This window comes from Pseudorca crassidens, chromosome 15, assembly GCF_039906515.1.
Source record: "Pseudorca crassidens isolate mPseCra1 chromosome 15, mPseCra1.hap1, whole genome shotgun sequence".
NCBI lineage: Eukaryota > Metazoa > Chordata > Mammalia > Artiodactyla > Delphinidae > Pseudorca > Pseudorca crassidens.
The window spans coordinates 8,154,725-8,167,220 of NC_090310.1; the positions used below are offsets into that span (position 1 = coordinate 8,154,725).

Genomic DNA, 12,496 nt, shown 5'->3' on the forward strand with positions numbered 1-12,496 from the left:
CTCCATTTCCTTCAAAGGAGAGTGCAGACTGCACCCCAGAACACATGCTCCCTCCCAGCACACATGTGCAGAGGGAGATGTGGGACTTAACTGAGGCTGAGCCAGAAGAGAGGACCTTAACGTGTGAGAGGAACTTCGGAAAAACAACTGGTGAGTAGAAAATAAGCAGGGAGAGAATCCAGCCTGGGCTGGAGCAGAGGAGATGGCCTGGGGGATCCTAGCTGCACTGCAGGGGAAGCAGATGCATTGGCCAAAAGCTGCATTTTCATCTGGAGTTAAGAGGGGATCTAAACAGAAAATGGGAGGTGACTGAGGGTGTCTTTTTGGGCCAACAGGAGGAACAGGGATGGTCTCAATTTTAGAGCCTTTGCTCACTTTTTGGATATTTCCAAGTTTCTAGCTCTATTTTGTGCCTTTTATGGAGTTTGATAGAATTAGGAAAATAGTGGTTTTGAGTGAAGGGAAACTAAGAAACATCTTACTTTTCTTGATTTCCTTGGCTCCACCCTGAGCCATGTGACATCTGTGATAACTTCTGTCTTTCCGCAGTTCAAGTCACAGGAATTTTTCTTTCCCCGGAAGCTGAAATGGCAAGTCAGCCATAATAAATTAGCACACACCCTAATTGTACATCTTGAAAGCCGTGTTTGTCTTTCATTGGGGACTGGCTGGTTAGTTTTGTGTCCTCCTCTTTTTTTTTTTTTGCAGTACGTGGGCCTCTCACTGCTGTGGCCTCTCCCGTTGTGGAGCACAGGCTCCGGACACGCAGGCCCAGCGGCCATGGCTCACCGGCCCAGCCGCTCCACGGCATGTGGGATCCTCCCGGACCGGGGCACGAACCCGTGTCCCCTGCATCAGCAGGCGGACTCCCAACCACTGCGCCACCAGGGAAGCCCTCCTATCTTTGAACTGTTGGTTTCTTTCTCTCTCCCCAGATTCAAAGTAAGAGTTACGACACACACTTCAGTGAGTCTCTCACACTGGAGGCACTCCCTGCATCTGCCCAGTGCCCCTGGCCAAGAGCTCAATGAGATACCAAAGCACATATGTGCTGGACAGGTGGGCAAATGACTAGACAGATGAGAGGGTGCCAGACTGGAGAGTTGTTTTTACCTTTACTAGATGTCAGAAGATGATGTTCAGGAGGAAAACGTCCTCCAACGGTTTCTGATGATATTTAGGGGGTTATTAGTACCTTAGGTTGAATGACTCTTAGTATTTCTGTTACCAACCAGAAACTTGGATCAGGTCACCCAACGCTCAGCAACTAACATTGTACTTTCTGTTATCACAACCCAGTTTTTTGCAGGGTGCCAAGCAAGGAGAATGGGCAGCTCGTGCTCAAAAGACCCAAACTCCCCAGCGGCTTTCAGAGAAGGGCTTTTGAAGACTGAGGGAGAGGTCACAGGATGGGCAATCAGCTCATACAGTTCTGATTGGTTAATGGTGAATAATTGGGTGATGTTTTGGGAATCTCAGCCTTTTGGTTCCAACCAGTCTGGGGTCTACACGCTGGTAGTCAGCATGCAGTTAACTTCTTTTACCTGGTGGGGGTCTTGATATCTGCAAAACAACTCAAGGGCATGGCTCAGGATACTAGTTATAGCCCTTGAGGCACTAAAGGTCCTTGACTTTGTTTTATGGCTAAATTATTTTGCCTTAGTTGACTGCTTTCCTTTGTTTCTGCATTTTCTTCTAATTAAATTTGCTCTTTGGAACTCAGGGAAGGCCTGGGAGGCTAAAACAGGGGACATGGCAGGGGGTCTTTCTCTAGGAAGGCCCACAGGGTCCTGTTTGGTTTTAGTCAGCCTCTTTCTTTGATACACCTCAAGCCTGAGGGGAAGAGAGGCAACAACCTTTTTCAGGATTAGAGGAGAGAGTCACTGACTTTTTTAATATGTTTATTTGTCTGCACCGGGTCTTAGTCACAGCATGTGTGATCTAGTTCCCTGCATTGGGAGCACGGAGTCTTAGTCAGTGGACCACGAGGGAAGTCCCGAGTCCCTGACTTTTCATTTTTAAAGAATTCTCAAGTTGCTTAGCATCAATATTCTGTATTATAAAACATTACCTCTCTCTCTGACTGCTTTGTCACAGCACCTGGACAAACATTTGAAAATTAGTAGACATATTATAATGAGGATAATGATCGAAATGCACCCGTGTACTACATACCCCAGAAGTCTTCCTGTTACAGATGGCAGCCAGGAAGATAGGTTTCAGAGTGGGTCCTTTTTATGTAAATTCTGTAAGCAGGATTTCGAATTAACTCTATAAGGGTATTAACATATACATAACAGGAGGTATGAAGCACTACCTGTCTTTTTTGTTGTCAAAATATAATTTAAAGCAATTTTAGTATCTAGTACTATTCTGCCTAAAGAATCTAGTGCCTTCTGCTGGGAGGCTATAGCTGGAGCTGTCTTGTTACCATTCCTAGAGAAAGGTTTCATAGCAGCTGATAGTGTCCTTGAGTCTGATACAGTTCAGAACGTTCAAGTTCTCAGTAATGTAGGAGTGTGTCTGAAACCATGTCCATACTAGGCACCCCGATCCATTTGGGATACCTGAACCACAGTTACTTCATTCTGATTTTTTAAATGCATTCTTTAATGGTTAAAGCAGATGTACAATGTATGTTTGATAAACTAGAACAGCCTTACCTTATAAGCCAGAATGACTTCTCCATACCTCAATACGTGAAAGTTTCCTCCATCATTTTCCCTTTGTTTGCAGACCTTTCAGTAGCAAGCAGTGATACACATCGTGAGCAGTTATTCAGCTTCACTGGAGAATTTCCTTTCTTTCCTGAACATTGGAGTCAGAAGTATATTAGAAATAAAACAAAAAGTTTCCATTTTGGTAGGGAGACACGTTTGGTGAACAGTTCCATTGAATTAGGATGGATCTTAACAGACCTGGTCCAGATTCCTGGGTTGCTGTCTACCACTGCTGTTGTCTTTTTCTCTTGCGGGTGTTGAGGTCAGCAGTCCTTTCTATCGACCAGTCTAGTACAGAAGGCCTTGAGTGGGAAATATTAATTCAAGAGTCAGTTTCACTGTGCATGAGCTACTTAGTACCTGAGAAAGGGGCTCTTTCATTTAGGTTGGAGCCTTACAAGTGATGTCCTTTCCAGTACGTATAATCTCCTGGTTGTGGGTCATGGGGCATCTGATCTTCATCCAAAGATAGGTTACCATGATCAGTTTCAGAAACAAGCTTAGAATATTCCTTTAGTAACTTAATTAAAATACTTTATAATATAGCAATAAGGTCATCTTGGATGTAGATAATAAACCCTCAGTATATACAAAACCTCAATATCCAAAAGGTATATTATCAAAACATAATCTCTAATTTATCCTCATTTTCTACCAAATTGGGCCAAATTACGTCTAGTTTCAGTAAACAGCCTGATTTACCTAAGTGTAACTGGTCGTATAGGCTCTTTCAGTTGGCTGTGCTAGACCTTTTCTTAAGGAATATCAATTGAACTTTTAAAAACCTCTTGAGGCCAGGAAAATCATCAACAACGTGCCATCGGATTTTGCCTGCAGTATCCGTAGATATGAGAGAATTCCTCCCTTCTCAAGGTTCCTAAAATACCTCAATATTCCTGCTCCTGCCAGGAGGTGACCTTCCTTATTCAGCTGATAAAGCTGTTGGGACTCTGAGTTTCCAACTCCTGGAGGGATCAGGTCAAGAGAAAAGATAAATGTTTTAATTCCACTTACAGAGGTCATACTTACCAAATTGTTATAAAGGGAAAGGTTTCCTTATGTCTAGAAAACACAGACTAAAAGCCAGCAGTGTTTCAGACAAAAACATAACCATATTCATTAGTTTACTCAGTACTATGTAACTAATCTTGATCTTAATCTTGTTAACAGTTTTATGAAACAATCAGGGTTTCCATTAGAATTTCTTAACTAGTTCAGCAGTATGATCTGGAAGTTATCAATCTTTTACTTGCCAAAAGGTCCTTTCTGTGAATCTTAAGATTTTGCAAAAGCATGAGTGAAATATCTGTGAATGACAGAAGACTTGAAAAGGCACAGTTAAGGATCTGATTACAATGCAATTGACAAAGAAGCTTAACCAAGTTGCTGTGACGTATAATCTTTTACAGATAACTAGAATTAAGACTGATAACAATACCAGGACATCTCCAAATTTTAGGAACTTCATATAATTTTTAGAACACTTGATGATGTTTACCCATACAGTATTACCTAAGAAATTAACTAAGAAGGTTTTTGTTTGTTTGTTTGTTGCAGTACGGCGGGCCTCTCACTGTTGTGGCCTCTCCCGTTGCAGAGCACAAGCTCTGGACGTGCACGCTCAGCGGCCATGGCTCACAGGCCCAGCCGCTCCACGGCATGTGGGATCTTCCCGGACCGGGGCACGAACCTGCGTCCCCCGCATCGGCAGGCAGACTCTCAACCACTGCGCCACCAGGGAAGCCCACCTAAGAAGGTTTTATCACCACTCATTTGATAGTGCTTCTCGTGTAATTTAACATACCAAATAATCTGAATTAGTTTAATATTTTTCTCTCTGAGATGCCTCAGGGGCCTTTGAAAGGTCCCAAATTAGAGGTCAAAAGAACTTCAATTTAGAATTTGATTTGAGGAAGTTTGTCAAAAATAAAGTTTTACTGGGACTCCCCTGGTGGTCCAGTGGTAAAGAATCTGCCTTCCAATGCCGGGGACGCAGGTTCCATCCCTGGTTGGGAAACTAAGATCCCACGTGCTGCAACTATTGAGCTCGCGTGCCTCAATGAGAGAACCCACGTGCCTCAATGAGAGAACCCGCGTGCCACATACTACAGAGCCCAAGCACTCTGGAGCCCGCGTGCCACAACTAGAGAGAAACCCAAGCAGACCATGGGCCATAACGAAAAAGATCCCATATTCCTCAACAAAGATCCCATGTGCCACAACTAAGACCCAATGCAGCCAAAAAAATAAGGAAAATATTTAAAAAATAAAGCTTTACGAAAAGACAACCTACAGAATGGGAAAAAATATTTGCAAATGATGAGATTGACAAGGGCTTAATTTCCAAAATATACATACAGCCCAATATCCAAAAAACAACCCAATCAAAAAACGGGCAGAAGATTTAAATAGACATTTCTCCAAAGAAGACATACAGGTGGCCGACAGGTACATGAAAAGATGTTCAGTATCACTAATTATTAGAGAAATGCAAATCAAAACTATAATGAGGTATCACCTCACACCAGTCAGATTGGCTATCATCAAGAAGTCTACAGGGATTTCCCTGGTGGTCCAGGGTTAAGACTCCATGTGCCCAATGCAGGGGGCCCAGATTCCATCCCTGGTCACTAAGATCCCACATACCACAACTAAGCCCTTGTGGTGCAACTACTGAGCCCACACGCTCTAGAGCCCATGCCCTCTAAAGGCCACGTGCCACAACTAGAGAAGCCAGTGCACCGCAATGAAGAGCCCGCAGAGCCATAATTAATTAATTTTTAAAAGTCTACAAATAATAAATGCTGGAGAGGGTGTGGAGAAAAAGGAAACGCCTTACACTGTTGGTAGGAACGTAAATTGGTGCAGCCACTATGGAGAACAGTATGGAGGTTCCTTAAAAGAGACTAAATAGAGTTACCATATGATCTGGTGACCTGGAGAAATTCAAAAAGATACACACACTCTAATGTTCATAGGAGCACTATTCACAATAGCCAAGACATGGAAATAACCTAAGTGTCCATGGACAAACGAATGGATAAAGACGATATGGTATATATATACACAGTGGAATATTAGCCATAAAAAAGAATGAGATAATGCCATTTGCAGCAACATGGATAGACCTAGAGATTATTATACTAAAGTCAGAGAAAGACAAATATATGATATTGCTTATATGTGGAATCTAAAAAAAATCCTACAAATGAACTTATTTTACAAACAGACTCAAACATAGAAAACAAACGTATGGTTACCAAAGGGGAAATGGAGTGGGGGGGATACATTAGAAGTTTGGGATTAAAATATATACACTACTATCTATAATATAAAATAGATAACCAACAAGGACCTACTGTATAGTACAGGGAACTGTACTCAATATCTTGTAATGGGGCTTCTCTGGTGGTGCAGTCGTTAAGAATCCACCTACCAGGGGCTTCCCTGGTGGCGCAGTCGTTGAGAATCTGCCTGCTAATGCAGGGGACACGGGTCCAAGCCCTGGTCTGGGAAGATCCCACATGCCGCGGAGCAACTAGGCCCGTGCGCCACAACTACTGAGCCTGCGCGTCTGGAGCCTGTGCTCCGCAACGAGAGGCCGCGATAGCGAGAGGCCTGCGCACCGTGATGAAGAGTGGCCCCCGCTTGCCACAACTAAAGAAAGCCCTCGCACAGAAACGAAGACCCAACACAGCCAAAAGAAAGAAAGAAAGAAAAAAAGTAAATCCTATTTCAAAGAAAAAAAAAAGAATCCACCTGCTAATGCAGGGGACGGGGGTTCAAGCCCTGGTCCGGGACAATCCCACATGCCACAGAGCAACTAAGCCCATGCGCCACAACTACTGAGCCTGCACTCTAGAGTCCACGAGCCAAAACTACTGAAGTCCGTGCACCTAGAGCCCATGCTCCACAACAAGAGAAGCCACTGCAATGAGAAGCCTACACACCACAATGAAGAGTAGCTCCCGCTCACCACAAAGAAGACTCAACGCAGCCAAAAATAATTTTTTAAAAATACCTTGTAAGAACTATAATAGAAAAGAGTCTAAAAAAGAATACACGTATTCATACATATATACACACACATATATAACTGAATCACTTTGCTGTACACCTGAAACTAACAGCACTCTAAATCAACTATATTTCAATAAAGTTTTTTTTTAATAAAGTTTTAAAACACTTGGTCAAGTAGAATCGTAAGTATTGTGAAAGTATTCACTTAACTAAAGTGACAGAGAAGATTTCAAAGGCAAATACAGAAGGTTACAACAGATCACGTAAGAAAGTCTTATTGGGAGTTCCATGGTGTTCTAGTGGTTAGGATTCAGCACTGTCACTGTGCTGTGGTCCAGGCTCAATCCCTGGTCAGGGAACTGAGATCCCATAAGCCGCATGGTGCGGACAAAATATTAAAAAATAATAAAAGACAGTCTTACTTAAAGTAGCTCAATATTCCAAGAACACTGTCTCATAACAAAAAATCAAACTCCAGTGCTTCCCTGTTGGCACAGTGGTTCAGAGACCACCTGCCAATGCAGGGGACATGGGTTCTTGCCCTGGTCCAGGAAGATCCCACATACCGCGGAGCGGCGACGCCCGTGAGCCATGGCCACTGAGCCTGCGCGTCTGGAGCCTGTGCTCCGCAACGGGAGAGGCCACAACAATGAGAGACCCGTGTACTGCAAAAAAAAAAAAAAAAGCTCCAGTCTTGTATCAGCTTAAATAAATAACATACTTTTTAAAATAAATTTCTTTTTGGCTGCATTGGGTCGTCGTTGTTGCATGCAGGCTTTCTCTAGTTGCGGCGATGGGGGGCTACTTTTTGATGCAGCGCATCAGCTTCTCATTGCAGTGGCTTCTCGTTGCAGGACACAGGCTCTAGGCACATGGGCTTCAGGAGTTGTGGCTCACAGGCTCCAGAGCACAGGCTCAGTAGGTGTGGCACACAGGCTTAGTTGCTCCATGGCATGTGGGATCTTCCTGGACCAGGGCTCGAACCAGTGTCCCCTGCATTGGCAGGCGGATTGTTAACCACCACGCCACCAGGGAAGCCCTATCAGCTTACTTTTAATAATAAAATTAATTTACTTAGATTGAATTCAGTCTAATCTTATCCAGTTCTGATCATGAACAAAACTTTTCTCAAGGTTCCTCTTCCACAACTTCCTATATCCATATGAGTTTGTCCCTTATTCTTTCCCCATCCAGAAACAACCAGCTCTAGGACAAATCTACTCTTTAACAAAAATATCTCCATTTTTCATACCTTCTTGCCAACAACATATATCCTACTTCCTTTACATACTGAAATGTTTCCCTTATTTCTAGTACTTTTTAATTACCTATCACAATTTTTAACCCTTAAAAACTTTAATCTCTAGCAAAAACCAAGAAGCAAGCAACTGTGAAATGTTTATCATACCAGCATTTTCTGATTAGCAAACTTAGGAACATCTTCTATAACCTAAAAACATTTTCTCATAGCACAGTTTCTTCAATGTGGTACAAAATATGTTTGGGTTTATTAGACATACCTTTGTCCTCGTTAGAGAAAAACTAAATTAGGTAAACAAACTTGCTGTAAACAGACTTGTTTAGCAAGTGTTCCAGTATTTCATCTTATTTTAAAATGATTTAGACATTCAGTTAATTTTCATCATTTTACCTTCATTTAGGAAAACTCAAGTTACCAAAAATCTGGAAAAACAAACAACTATTCCTAAAGAGTTCACCTAAAAGCTTTTATCCCATTTATCTCTATTACTTATAACAATATCATACCAAGTTAATCTTGCTGACAAAATTTGCAACAGGGATAATGAGAATTTGATTTTCAGTAAACCTAAGTACAATAAAAGTATTATACTTAATATTGATGACTCTAGAGACAGGTCTGTATTAAACCAAACTTAATATCTGGTATTAAACTTAGGTTAATACTGAATATTCCCCCAGATCACATGAACTTGAAATTCATTTGGGTTAATTTCTGTTGTATTCCTGAGAATTTATATAAGCACTTAATTCCCTTTGAGCCAATCAATTAGAGCTCATTTACAAATTAATTTTTAAAGACAGAACTAGAGATCCCATAGTTTCATTTTAAAACAGTCATGAATTAGATGTCTAAAACACATTAATTTATAACAGTTGGAATAAGTTTACTTGAGTTTTAAAACGCTTCTCCCATTTCCTCTCAGTTTCAGGTTCTACCAGGTAAGCTGAGACCATAGTCTCAGACAATGTGAGCTGTGTTTGCATTTCAAGGAAATAAGTTATAACTTAACCTTTTACCTAGGAGAACTTTTGCTCTCTCAGGGCCAGAATTTTGAAAAGAATTTTTTTTTAATTTTACTTTCTTTATACAGCAGGTTATTAGTTATCTATTGTATACATATTAGTGTATATATGTCAATCCCAATCTCCCAATTCATCCCACCACCATCACCCCCCAAAAAAGAATTTTTTTTTTAAATCAAGCCAGACGTCCCTAACTGCATATGCAAAAAAAAAAAAGTTTTGGGGCTTCCCTGGTGGCACACTGATTAAGAATCCACCTGCCGACGCAGGAGATACGGGCTCGAGCCCTGGTCTGGGAAGATCCCACATGCCGCAGAACAACTAAGCCTGTGGGCCACAGCTACTGAGCCTGCGTTCTGGAGCCTGCGAGCCACAGCTACTGAGCCCGTGTGCCACAACTACTGAAGCCCACGCGCCTAGAGCCCATGCTCCCAACAAGAGAGTCCACCACAATGCAAAGCCATTTTTCTCCAGTTTAAACATTCTGGCCATGTGGTATTAGAACAAAGTCATCTTTCTAAAAAAAAAAAAAAAAAGTCATCTTTCTTTTCATAGAAACATAGCTGAAGATTTCCCAGTTTTGTAAAATACACCCCAGAGGACTACAAGATGCAATAGAGCTCTGATTTCCCTTTTTGTCATACAGCTGGTATTACCAGAAACAGATCAGAACCAGGCAACCCAGTGCTGAGAGGCCTCTCAGGATCACAGTTCCCTGGCACAAGAATGGAAGATTCCTACCTGTTGTTCCAGATGGGGGTACCAACGAGCCCTGGTTTAACAGGGACTTTCCCAGTCACCGCAAGGGCAGTGTGGGATGGCTGAAGCATTCCTCAACCCAGAAGAGAACACTCCAATTAAAGCAGCATTTGGGGGACTCCTCTGGTGGCCCAGTGGGTAAGACTCAGTGCTCCCAGTGCTGGGGCCCTGGGTTCGATCCCTGGTCAGGGAACTAGATCCCACAAGCAGGCTGCAACTAAGAGTCCGTGTGCCACAACTAAAAGATCCCACGCGCCACAACAAAGACCTGGTGCAGCCAAAATAAATATAGTTTTTTTAAAAAAGCATTTTGCTCAGAACCAGACCACCAAGTCCTATGCTTTCTCCCACCCCACCCCCCAAAGGAAAAATTCCATTCAAGGCAACCCAGTAGGGAAGAATATCCTGGTGTGGTCACATGAGAGGCCCACGTACCGCAAAAAAAAAAAAAGTGTGATGGGGCTTCCCTGGTGGCACAGTTGTTGGGAGCCCGCCTGCCAATGTGGAGGACGTGGGTTCGTGCCCTGGTCCAGGAGGATCCCACGTACCGCAGAGCGGCTGGGCCCGTGAGCCATAGCTGCTGAGCCTGCATGTCCGGAGCCTGTGTTCCACAACGGGAGATGCCACAGTGGTGAGAGGCCCACGTACAAAAAAAACAAAAAAAAACAAAAAAAACAGTGTGAGGGAAAGGGTCACAGTTTGGTAATCAGCTCCTGTACAATTCTCTGGTTGATGATGACATAACAGGATGATGTTTCGAGAATCTCAGTTATCAACCTTCTGGTTCCAACTGGTCTGGGGTCTATGTGCTGGTGGTCAGCATGCAGTTAACTTCCTCCACCTGGTGGGGGTTTCTGCAAAAGAACTCAAGGGTATGGCTCAGGATATTATCTGTATCCCTGGAGGAGGAACTCAAGGTTCTCGACTTTGTTTTATGGCTAAACTATTATTTTGTCTTGCTTGACTGGTTTCCTTTGTTTCTGCATTTTCTCAATCTCATTAAATTTGTTCTTTGGAAAAGCGAACACTCCTACACTGTTGGTGGGAAGGTAAGTTGGTGCAGCCACTTTGGAAAACAGTATGGAGGTTCCTCAGAAAACTAAACATAGAATTACCACATATATGAGGGACTTCCCTGGCAGTCCAGTGGTTAAGACTCTGCACTTCCACTGCAGGGGGCACAGGTTCAATCCCTGGTCAGGGAACTAAGATCCCAAATGCCATGTGGTGCAGCCAAAAAAAAAAAAGGAATTACCATATGATCCAGCAATCCTACTCCTGGGAATATATCCACACAAAACTATAATTTTAAAAGCTACATTCACCCCTATGTTCATAGCAGCACTATTCACAATAGCCAAGACAATGAAACAACCTAAATGTCCATCAACAGATGAATGCATAAAGATGTTATACACACACACACACACACACACACACACACACACACACGATGGAATACTATTCAGCCACGAAAAAGAATGAAATAATGCCATTTGCAGCAACATGGATGGACCTAGAAATTATCATACTAAGTGAAGTAAGTCAGAAAGCCAAATACAATATGATACCACTCATATCTGGAATCTAAACTATGACACAAAGGAACCTATCTATGAAACAGAATCACGGACATAGAAAACAGATTGGTGGTTGGGCTAGGCGGGGGGTTGGGGGAGGGATGGAGTGGGAGGTTGGGGTTAGCGGATGTATTATATACAGGATGGATAAACACCAAGGTCCTACTGTGTAGCACAGGGAACTATATTCAATATCCTATGACAAACCATAATGGAGAGGAGGAACCAAGATGGTGGAGTAGAAGGACGTGCTCTCACTCCCTCTTGCAAGAACACCAGAATCACAACTAGCTGCTGGACAGTCATCAACAGGAAGGCACTGGAACTCACCAGAAAAGATACCCCACTTCCAAAGACAAAGGAGAAGGCACAATGAGACAGTAGGAGGGGCGCAATGACAGTAAAATCAAATCCCGTAACGACTGGGTGGGTGACTCAGAGACTGGAGAACACTTATACCACAGAAGTCCACCCACTGGACTGAAGGTTCTGAGCCCCACGTCAGGCTTCCCAACCTGGGGGTCCGGCAATGGGAGGAGGAGTTCCTAGAGAATCAGACTTGGAAGCCTAGTGGGAATTGATTGCAGGAATTCAACAGGACTGCGGGAAACAGAGACTCCACTCTTGGAGGGCACACACAAAGTAGTGTGCGAATCAGAACCCAGGGGAAGGAGCAGGGGCCCCAGGGGAGACTACCCAGACCTACCTGCTAGTGTTGGAGGGTCTCCTGCAGAGGTGGGGTGGGGGTGGCTGTGGCTCACTGTGGGGACAAGGACACTGGCAGCAGAAGTTCTGGGAAGTAATCCTTGGTGTGAGCCTTCCCAGAGTCTGTCATTAGCCCCACCAAAGTGCCCAGGTAGGTTCCAGTGTTGGGTTGCCTCAGGCCAAACAACCAACAGGGAGGGAACCCAGCCCCACCCATCAACAGTCAAGTGGATTAAAGTTTTACTGAGCTCTGCCCACCAGAGCAACAGTCAGCTCTACCCACCACCAGTCCCTCCCATCAAGCCTCTCAGATAGCCTCATCCACCAGAGGGCAGACAGCAGAAGCAAGAAGAACTACAATTCTGCAGCCTGTGGAACAAAAACCACATTCACAGAAAGATAGACAAGATGAAAAGGCAGAAAAGG

The 12,496-nt window shown here is 43.4% G+C and overlaps 1 long non-coding RNA gene across 1 annotated transcript in view; it reads right to left on the minus strand.

Annotated features, from left to right (window-relative positions):
- Positions 1-697: 697 nt before the first annotated feature.
- LOC137206771 (uncharacterized) overlaps positions 698-12,496 on the minus strand; it is a 94,178-nt gene continuing 82,379 nt past the window's right edge. Inside the window, exons 4-5 of the long non-coding RNA XR_010934826.1 lie at positions 2,919-3,022; positions 698-2,808 (exon numbers count right to left, since the gene is read on the minus strand). This is a non-coding gene — a long non-coding RNA (uncharacterized lncRNA). The remainder of the gene's footprint in view (positions 2,809-2,918; positions 3,023-12,496) is intronic.